Here is an 8,415-nt window from a genome sequence, read left to right on the forward strand (position 1 = left end):
AAGATGAGCTAATAACAGAGGAAAGAAAGGCTGTAACTATAGGAGCCTATGACCAACTAATCACCACCATAATGGTTACTTACGGGAAGACTCTGCAGCATCCGTTAATGAAGGACAAAAGAGTATTTATTCACAAAACAGTGATTCATGAGAGCTGCTTCTATACTATAAGAAAAAAGGTGTGGAATAAATTGTTTTAAAATATATAATAATAATTATAAAATTATTATTAAATATTATAAGAGAAAAGTTTTTAAATTGTTATAATTTTTTACAATATTGCCATATTTTACTGTATTTAATAAATGTAGCCTTGGCAAGCATTCAAAAACATCCAAAAAATCTTGATTATACCAAACTTTTGACTGGTAGTGTACCATTTGCACCATTATAGATACATTTGCATTGCTATCAACTGGCACAACTGCTTTATTTACACGCAACAAAGGAATTCAGAGTGAAGGAAAAGACAGAGCAAGATGTGCAAAATATATATATAAAACTAACAGCCCAGAGTTTAAACGCTCACCCATTTTTTTATTGAATTCCCAACAAAATCTATAGATACAAATACAACAATATCGCCCACCTCTAGCCCCAGCTGATTAACTACATCAGCCATGCAGAAACAGACAGAGCCATGCTACACAGACACACTCATTCACAAAAATACAGTCACACACCCAATGCATGTCCATCCCTGGTGTGCTGCATCCTTACCAGTGGATAGTGGGGTCGCAGTTTACCAGTGTATCTGTACCCGAGCCACGGGTCTGTGTTGATTTCTTTCTCCACACAGTTCTTTCCCTCATCTTTTATTTTGTCCTCCTCTGCAAATGAAAATCCGGATATGATGGCATTAATATGCAAGACATGATTTGTATACCACATACAAAATATAAATGCAGAAGTGAACATTACTCAACACTGAGACTGAATAAAACACACATACTTGCTTTTTTGTGGAGCAGTTTGTGGGTGGCCCAGCTGCCTTTGAAACATTCCTGAAAACATAAAAAAAAACTCAAATTACGCAAACAACTCACTTCTTAAAGAGCCAATAAAATGTAATGCCTGTTAGTTTTAAGGCATTTATATGTTAATGTACGAAACTACACTACAGTTCAAATGTTTTTTGAATGAAAATATTACTTTGATACAACAAGGAGGCATTCAATTGAGACAAGACAATATTTACATTAATAATGTTACAAAAGATTTATATTTAAAATAAACGCTGTCCTTTTGAACTTTCTATTCATCAAAATCCTGAAAAGATAGTTTCCACAAAATATTAAGCAGCACAACCATTTTTAACATTATTTTTTTGGAGCAGCACATCAGCACGTGAGAATGATTTCTGAAGGATCGTGTGAACCTGAAGACTGCTTTGCAATCACAAAAAATAAATTACATTTGAACATATATTAAAAGAGAAAAGTTATTTTTAATTATAATAAGACATCATTAATAATATTACTGTTTATGGTATTTGGATCGAATAAATGCAGCCTTCGTGAGCATAAGTCTCACCAAGTCTTTTTCAAAAACATTAAAAAGTCTTACCAACCCCAAATATTTGAACGTTGTGTATATTTTAGCATTTACTTAAAATTAATTTTAATACTTTAAATTCATAATTCATTAAGACTCTGTTCCAAGAAACAGATAAAACATTGATGACAAGTGACGATCTTGCATCGAATGAAAATATTCCACTTAATAATAAATAAGCAATAAATCAAGGTTCACAACCGTGATGTAATCTAAAGGCTATTGGCTATTTTATAAAAAAAGAAAAAGCTTTTGGTATCTCCTGCTCCAACTTCCTATTTGAATAAGGAGTACATAAACATAGTTGATTGAAGCGTATACTTCAGCACAATTAGAAAGAAAGTATGATGAAAATTTCCCATATAATACATCACAAACCTCTGTACCATTTTATAATATCACACGGAGAGTTCGCTCAAAAATAAAAACTCATGCATGACTTACTTTCTTCTGTGGAACATACAAGAGGATATTCTCAAGAATGTCAGGGTCCGAACTACATCAAACACAATTGACTAACAGTATAAGAAAATAAAAACACAAAAGCGAAATTCATACAGGTTTAGAATTACATGAGGGTGAGTTACAGCGGCTCATCTAATAAGGGTGAACTTTTGAATCAGATGGAATTGGTGGAATGTCAAATCAGATATTTTGGCCTTGGCAGCACCCAGTCATCATATCAGCCTCTCAACTCAGCAAGCAGGACAGCAGATCTGCCCAGCCACAGGTGCTACAGTCCAAGCAGTTGTCTCAAAACGTAACGTGCCTGTCTACTTAAACAGCATATTTTGAGCATAGGCCTTTAAACACTGGTATGACGCCCAAAAATGCTGTAGACAGCTCACTTTGCTGGGCACTCCTAGGTTTTGACTCAAAACCCAGTGAGCTGCCAACCTAGACAGCATTTTTGACCATCCTGGCCATGTAACTCATAAAACACATGTGATAGCCACAATGCTGACTAGATAGGCAGCTCACTAGGATTTGAGACACAGCCTAGGCTAGGAGTGCCCAGCAAAATCATACGAGAATGAAAAAAGGTAGGGTTAGATCTACATTTCCTTACAGGCTGCACAGATTTGAGCATCCTTTTGTTTAGAAACTGGAAATAAAATAACTAAATGGTTGCTGTATTGATTTGACAAATGAGCAGCAGCACGCGAGCCACGTTGAGCTGAAGTCATTTAAAGCACGCCGAGCAAATAAACAGCTCGCAAATTACATTTCCACTCCGTGTTTAGGGTTAAGCATCTCAGACAGATTTGTCATCCAGAAAATCATCATGCACAAAACTTTGATGTAAACGTCAAAGCTCAGAGTAGGGTTTAGTGTCCGATTGTGATGTAAGACAGCTAGCTGGCTAATGCTGAGCTCAGCCCCGTAGGCCGGCAGCGTGACATGAGCTACAAAACCCGAGAGCTTCGCTTGTTTCTTAAAGCAAAAGTGTCAGAGCTTCACCTGAGAGCAAAAGTATGAGCCTTGAATTCCGAGTTTAATGCAGGTGGGACACTGGAGCTTGGCTTCGCTGTGGCAGCCTTCCGTCTCGCACTCCCGTGTCTCCACCGCCGCCATGCTTCTGCTGCTGTCGGTCAGAGAGAGCGCTGCTGTCTACTGCTGCAGTCATCTGAGACAGAGTTGCCAAGTCCGCTTAGAATACGCGACTTCTTTTTTTGTGAAGTTGCGTGAAAAAAATCCAGGGTTGCAGTTTTGTGGGCTTATATATATATATATAGTAGGACAATCTTACAAGCAACTTAGTTTCTTTACATTTATGTTTGCCGTATTCTCCAATGCATTGATTGATACTCTGTCTGCTCACAGGCTCGCTAATAGCCAATCAGTACAATAATCAGTGTTGCCAGATTGGAAATGTCCAAGTATCGTACCAGAAACTCAAAATTATCGTACATGCGTCAAACGTACATAATACAGCTATTTATCTAGACCAACAACTTTTTGACACAACCTGCAAATTACCACAATAGATAAAAAACTAGATAAATAACTCCACCTGTGAGTCTCTGTTGCCAGATGTTGAGGGGGTTCTTGCCGTCATGGACCCCAAGATAGTGCTGGTTGGCTTAAAAGCAGGGCACCCTCCTGAATTCTTAACACACTAAATGTGCACAAGCACATTTATAGTGTCTGTAATGAGCCGATTTCGTGGATGAGTATAGAAACCCTATGATTACAACTACCATCATTTAAAGAGTCACAAAATTCTGAAATCATGTACATTATGGGATTTTTTTAATTATTGATCGTATGCAGTCATCTGAGACAGAGTTGCCAAGTCCGCTTAGAATACGCGACTTCTTTTTTTGTGAAGTTGCGTGAAAAAAATCCAGGGTTGCAGTTTTGTGGGCTTATATATATATATATAGTAGGACAATCTTACAAGCAACTTAGTTTCTTTACATTTATGTTTGCCGTATTCTCCAATGCATTGATTGATACTCTGTCTGCTCACAGGCTCGCTAATAGCCAATCAGTACAATAATCAGTGTTGCCAGATTGGAAATGTCCAAGTATCGTACCAGAAACTCAAAATTATCGTACATGCGTCAAACGTACATAATACAGCTATTTATCTAGACCAACAACTTTTTGACACAACCTGCAAATTACCACAATAGATAAAAAACTAGATAAATAACTCCACCTGTGAGTCTCTGTTGCCAGATGTTGAGAGGGTTCTTGCCGTCATGGACCCCAAGATAGTGCTCGTTGGCTTAAAAGCAGGGCACCCTCCTGAATTCTTAACACACTAAATGTGCACAAGCACATTTATAGTGTCTGTAATGAGCCGATTTCGTGGATGAGTATAGAAACCCTATGATTACAACTACCATCATTTAAAGAGTCACAAAATTCTGAAATCATGTACATTATGGGATTTTTTTAATTATTGATCGTACATCGTACAGAGGTCAAAATTATCGTACAAATACGATAATTATCGTACGCCTGGCAACACAGGCAATAATATAAGGGCTGTATGGTCTGTGTAACGCAGACCAAAAGATTGGAACTCGGTAAATAAGTGTAGCGGAGCGGCAGAGAGAGTTTTCTCGTTATCACGACTTCATTTTCTCGTGATCTCGACATAAGATGTTCTCTAAGTTACACAACTGCGCCAACAGGTGGCACTATAGACCTGAATATAACTGATGGGGCGTTGTATACTGTCGGCCTATATCCACTTTACTGTACACGTTTGGGACAGAATAAGGACATTCTTCGTGATCGCTATAAGTTGTGCAGTATTGCTCATTACTGACAGACACTGACATTAGCTGAATTGAACTTGTTTCATAAATGATGAACTTTGCCACATTGACAGAGCTGTTGAATTGAATTAAATATTAAACGAAATTGAGCTGAATAATGACACTATTATCTTTTGTAGAGCTGCTTTACAGGTGAAATTTTCATAATTGATTAATTTTACAACCTTAATGTGAAGCTACTTAGTGTTGGGATGCTGTATATGAACAGGCTGTGGCAACACTCATGTAGACAACCGTGTGTTAAATGGCATGTAATATAGGCTATGTCATATTTATTTATTCCTTCATGAGTTACGATTGGATGGGTACCTCCTGTCCACCTTCCCCTGGGAGGGACTCGGGGATGTGCCCCGCCTTCGAACACGTGGACTACACAATAACCGCCTGGCACGAATCCCACCCCTGGCTGCGCGTTACCTTGCCAATGACTTGCCTGGACCTCTCGAGCAACAGGCCGAGCACCCTGCCCAACGATCTGACTGCTCTCTGGCCGTTCAGTGATAGCACTCAGACTCAGCGCTCGGTGGTTCTAGGTGAAACACCACACTATAGATCAGGGTTCCTCAAATCTTACCCTGGAGGTCCAATGCGCTGCAGAGTTTAGCTCCAACCCTGATCAAACTCAGCTACCTGGGATTTTCTAATGATCCTGAAGACACTGATTAGCATGCTCAGGTGTGTTTGATTAGGGTTAGAGCTAAACTCTGCAGGAAAGTGGATCTCTGCTATAGATCATTTGTTAGGTTGTAGGATCATAACTAAAATGAAGACAGTAAACAGTTGGGTTCAAAAGTTTGACTTTTTTTTTTCAGTTAATTTTTTTTTACAGTGAAACTTTATTATATTATACATTATATACTATATTATTTGTATAATACTTAGAATAATAATAAAAAAATTGTATTTCATTTAAACTGATTTTTAACTATTTCTCATTCATTTTACATCATAACGTTTCTTTGTTTTTAACGTTTCCAATATCCTATAACCTAAAAAAAAATTTAAAATTCTGTCATCATTTACTCATCTTCATGTCATTCCAAGCTTGTCTGACTTGCTTTCTTCTGCAGAAAATGAAAATAATTCAAAAAATGTTGGAAAATGGACAGTTTCGGTGACCACTGACTTTCGCCAAGATTTTCTGTGTGATTTCTGACATTTGTGTCCTGCTGTTTTTAGTGAGCCAAGATAAATAGGAAGATGTTTTTAGCACATAACACATAGCACATAATCCAGTAACACACCTCGATTGGCTCTCATGAAACTACTAGACAAATTGTTCCACACACATGCACACAGACACTGCCAAAGTCAGCGAAACCAAATAAAGTATGGTAATTAAATATTTATCCAACCTGACTGGTTCACACAGACATACGTGATATCTAAGTGCAATCTGAGAGTCTTCAGCCTTTTGATGGCTCACTGCGTTCTTCCAGTGGAAACCAAAGCCCTGTACTCTGATTAGTCCAGTCATGCTGCAGAGAACAGGTTATGTAATCAGTGCACACCTCTGAAGACTCAATGTGTCATCATTACCCTCTCTCACCCATTTCATCTCTCCCATAGGTCTCCAGGACAACCCCTGGGTGTGTGACTGTAGGCTTTCCACTTTGCTTGGCATTAGTAAAGCCCCAGAAACTTCCCTGGTCCTGTTGGATCGCTTCCTGACCTGTAGTGAACCGCTGGATCTTGCTGGAGTTCCCTTTCAGAGCGTGGAGCTCACTCGCTGCCGCAGGCCCTACGTGGTGACCTCTGCCACCAAGATCACATCTACTGGGTAGCAATGTCCTTCTTCACTGTGATGCTACAGGACACCCAACCCCAACACTTATGTGGATCAAATCTGCCAGACCCAACCTTTATAACCAAGGTATCTTATTATACACTCATGTGGCATATATTATCATACACACCAGTGTTGTTATTGTTAACTAAAATTATTTTTTAAATTAAAATAATTATATATATATATATATATATTAAAAATCTAAAGGAAAATCAGAATGTTGCTTTGGCAACTCTTAAAAATAAAGGTGCTTCACGATGCCATAGAAGAACCTTTTTGTCTAAATGGTTCCATAAAGAACCGTTAACATCTGAAGAACCTTTCTGTTTCACAAAAGCTTCTTTGTGGCGAAAGAAGGTTCTTCAGATTACAAAAAGGTAAGAAAGAGATGGTTCTTTAAAGAACCTTTGACTGAATGGTTCTTTGTGGAACCAAAAATGGTTCGTCTATGGCATCGCTTGAAGAACCTTTTGAAGCACCTTTATTTTTAAGAGTGTATTAAACATATTAATAGTAGTATATGAATAATTATTGTTAAATAAAACCAATGAATTTTTGTATTAAAATTATTTATTGAAATAAAACTAAAATAAATAAAATATAAATATTAGATATTTAATTTAATACTTTCAAAAATTTGTAGATTTTTCAGTTAAACGTTTCACTCAAATTGTTATGCTGATTAGACATGAATATAATAAAAAATATATATTTTTAAATGAATAAATTACTTTAATTTAACTGATGATCTCTGAATTCTGGTCTCCACTGTATATTCTCCTTTATTTTAAGGTTGTTGTAAGCAGATGCAAAGCAGCATAGACACTGAAAGATTGCCCAGAAAACCTTCTGGCTGTAAGTTACCATTAGAAATTTACAGTTAAAATAATTATCTTTTTAGTTGTATTGTACATGGTTTTAAACCTTTGTGTTTAAATATTACCTTACCAAGCACACTGGTGCAAATGTTTTACAAATTTATGAGCTAGTAAACGATCACGTAAGTGAGTGTCATCTTCATTCATTTGATTCAATGTCTGATCACATGCCTGCAGATACAAGAATACAAGCTACAAGAATCTCCACGTGTGGGAATCCGCTGGTCGGCAGTCAGTCTGAATGGAATATCCTACAGAGACGCAGGGGAGTAGAGAGCGCAAAACATGGCAGGGATATCAGGGGCCGTTGTCAGTCTGAATGTGGTCGGGGTAATGGCTGAATATGCAGACTCCAAAAACTCTGACCAACAGCAAACAGCTGCAAAATCAAACTACACAAAGAGGAAACCCAACCAGAAATCCAAGGCGATACCTTCTTTGTTACCTCGAAACATAACTAGACCGCAACATAACGAGACAAAATGAAAAGGGACAGGACAGCTGTACAGAACCTGCCACAGAGACACTTTTTGATTGCTTCTGAAAATCCACTGCACAGAAGACAAAAATCTATTGTCTCCATGTCAATTCACACCTGAAACATTCAAATTATAAGTTTCTTTTTTCATATGAATGACCATAACTTTGTGTATATTTCCTCAGTTGACAGGGTTTTTTTTTTACTTAGCCATGACCACCAGATGGCAGCTCTGAGCTAACACATTGTGTTACAGTAACCAAGGGCCAAGATTACCCTTTTTCTAACCTAATTTCTTATGAAATGGCATTTATATTGAGTCAAATAGAAGAAGAATAAAATTCAGTGAGAGCTTATGCATCTTAACAGCTGTAACAGCTTCCTATCTTTCTCAAATATTGATACACCCAGATAAAACATTTA

The 8,415-nt window shown here is 37.5% G+C and overlaps 2 pseudogenes; one reads left to right on the forward strand and one right to left on the reverse strand.

Moving 5' to 3' along the window:
* Positions 1-3,181, reverse strand: part of LOC107585237 (methionine aminopeptidase 1-like) — a 15,457-nt pseudogene extending 12,276 nt beyond the window's left edge.
* Positions 3,182-5,162: 1,981 nt separating this feature from the next.
* On the forward strand, positions 5,163-8,415 carry LOC107585228 (leucine-rich repeat, immunoglobulin-like domain and transmembrane domain-containing protein 3; annotated as a pseudogene).

This window comes from Sinocyclocheilus grahami, unplaced genomic scaffold (genome assembly GCF_001515645.1).
Source record: "Sinocyclocheilus grahami isolate Dianchi unplaced genomic scaffold, SAMN03320097.WGS_v1.1 scaffold68.1, whole genome shotgun sequence".
Taxonomy (NCBI): domain Eukaryota; kingdom Metazoa; phylum Chordata; class Actinopteri; order Cypriniformes; family Cyprinidae; genus Sinocyclocheilus; species Sinocyclocheilus grahami.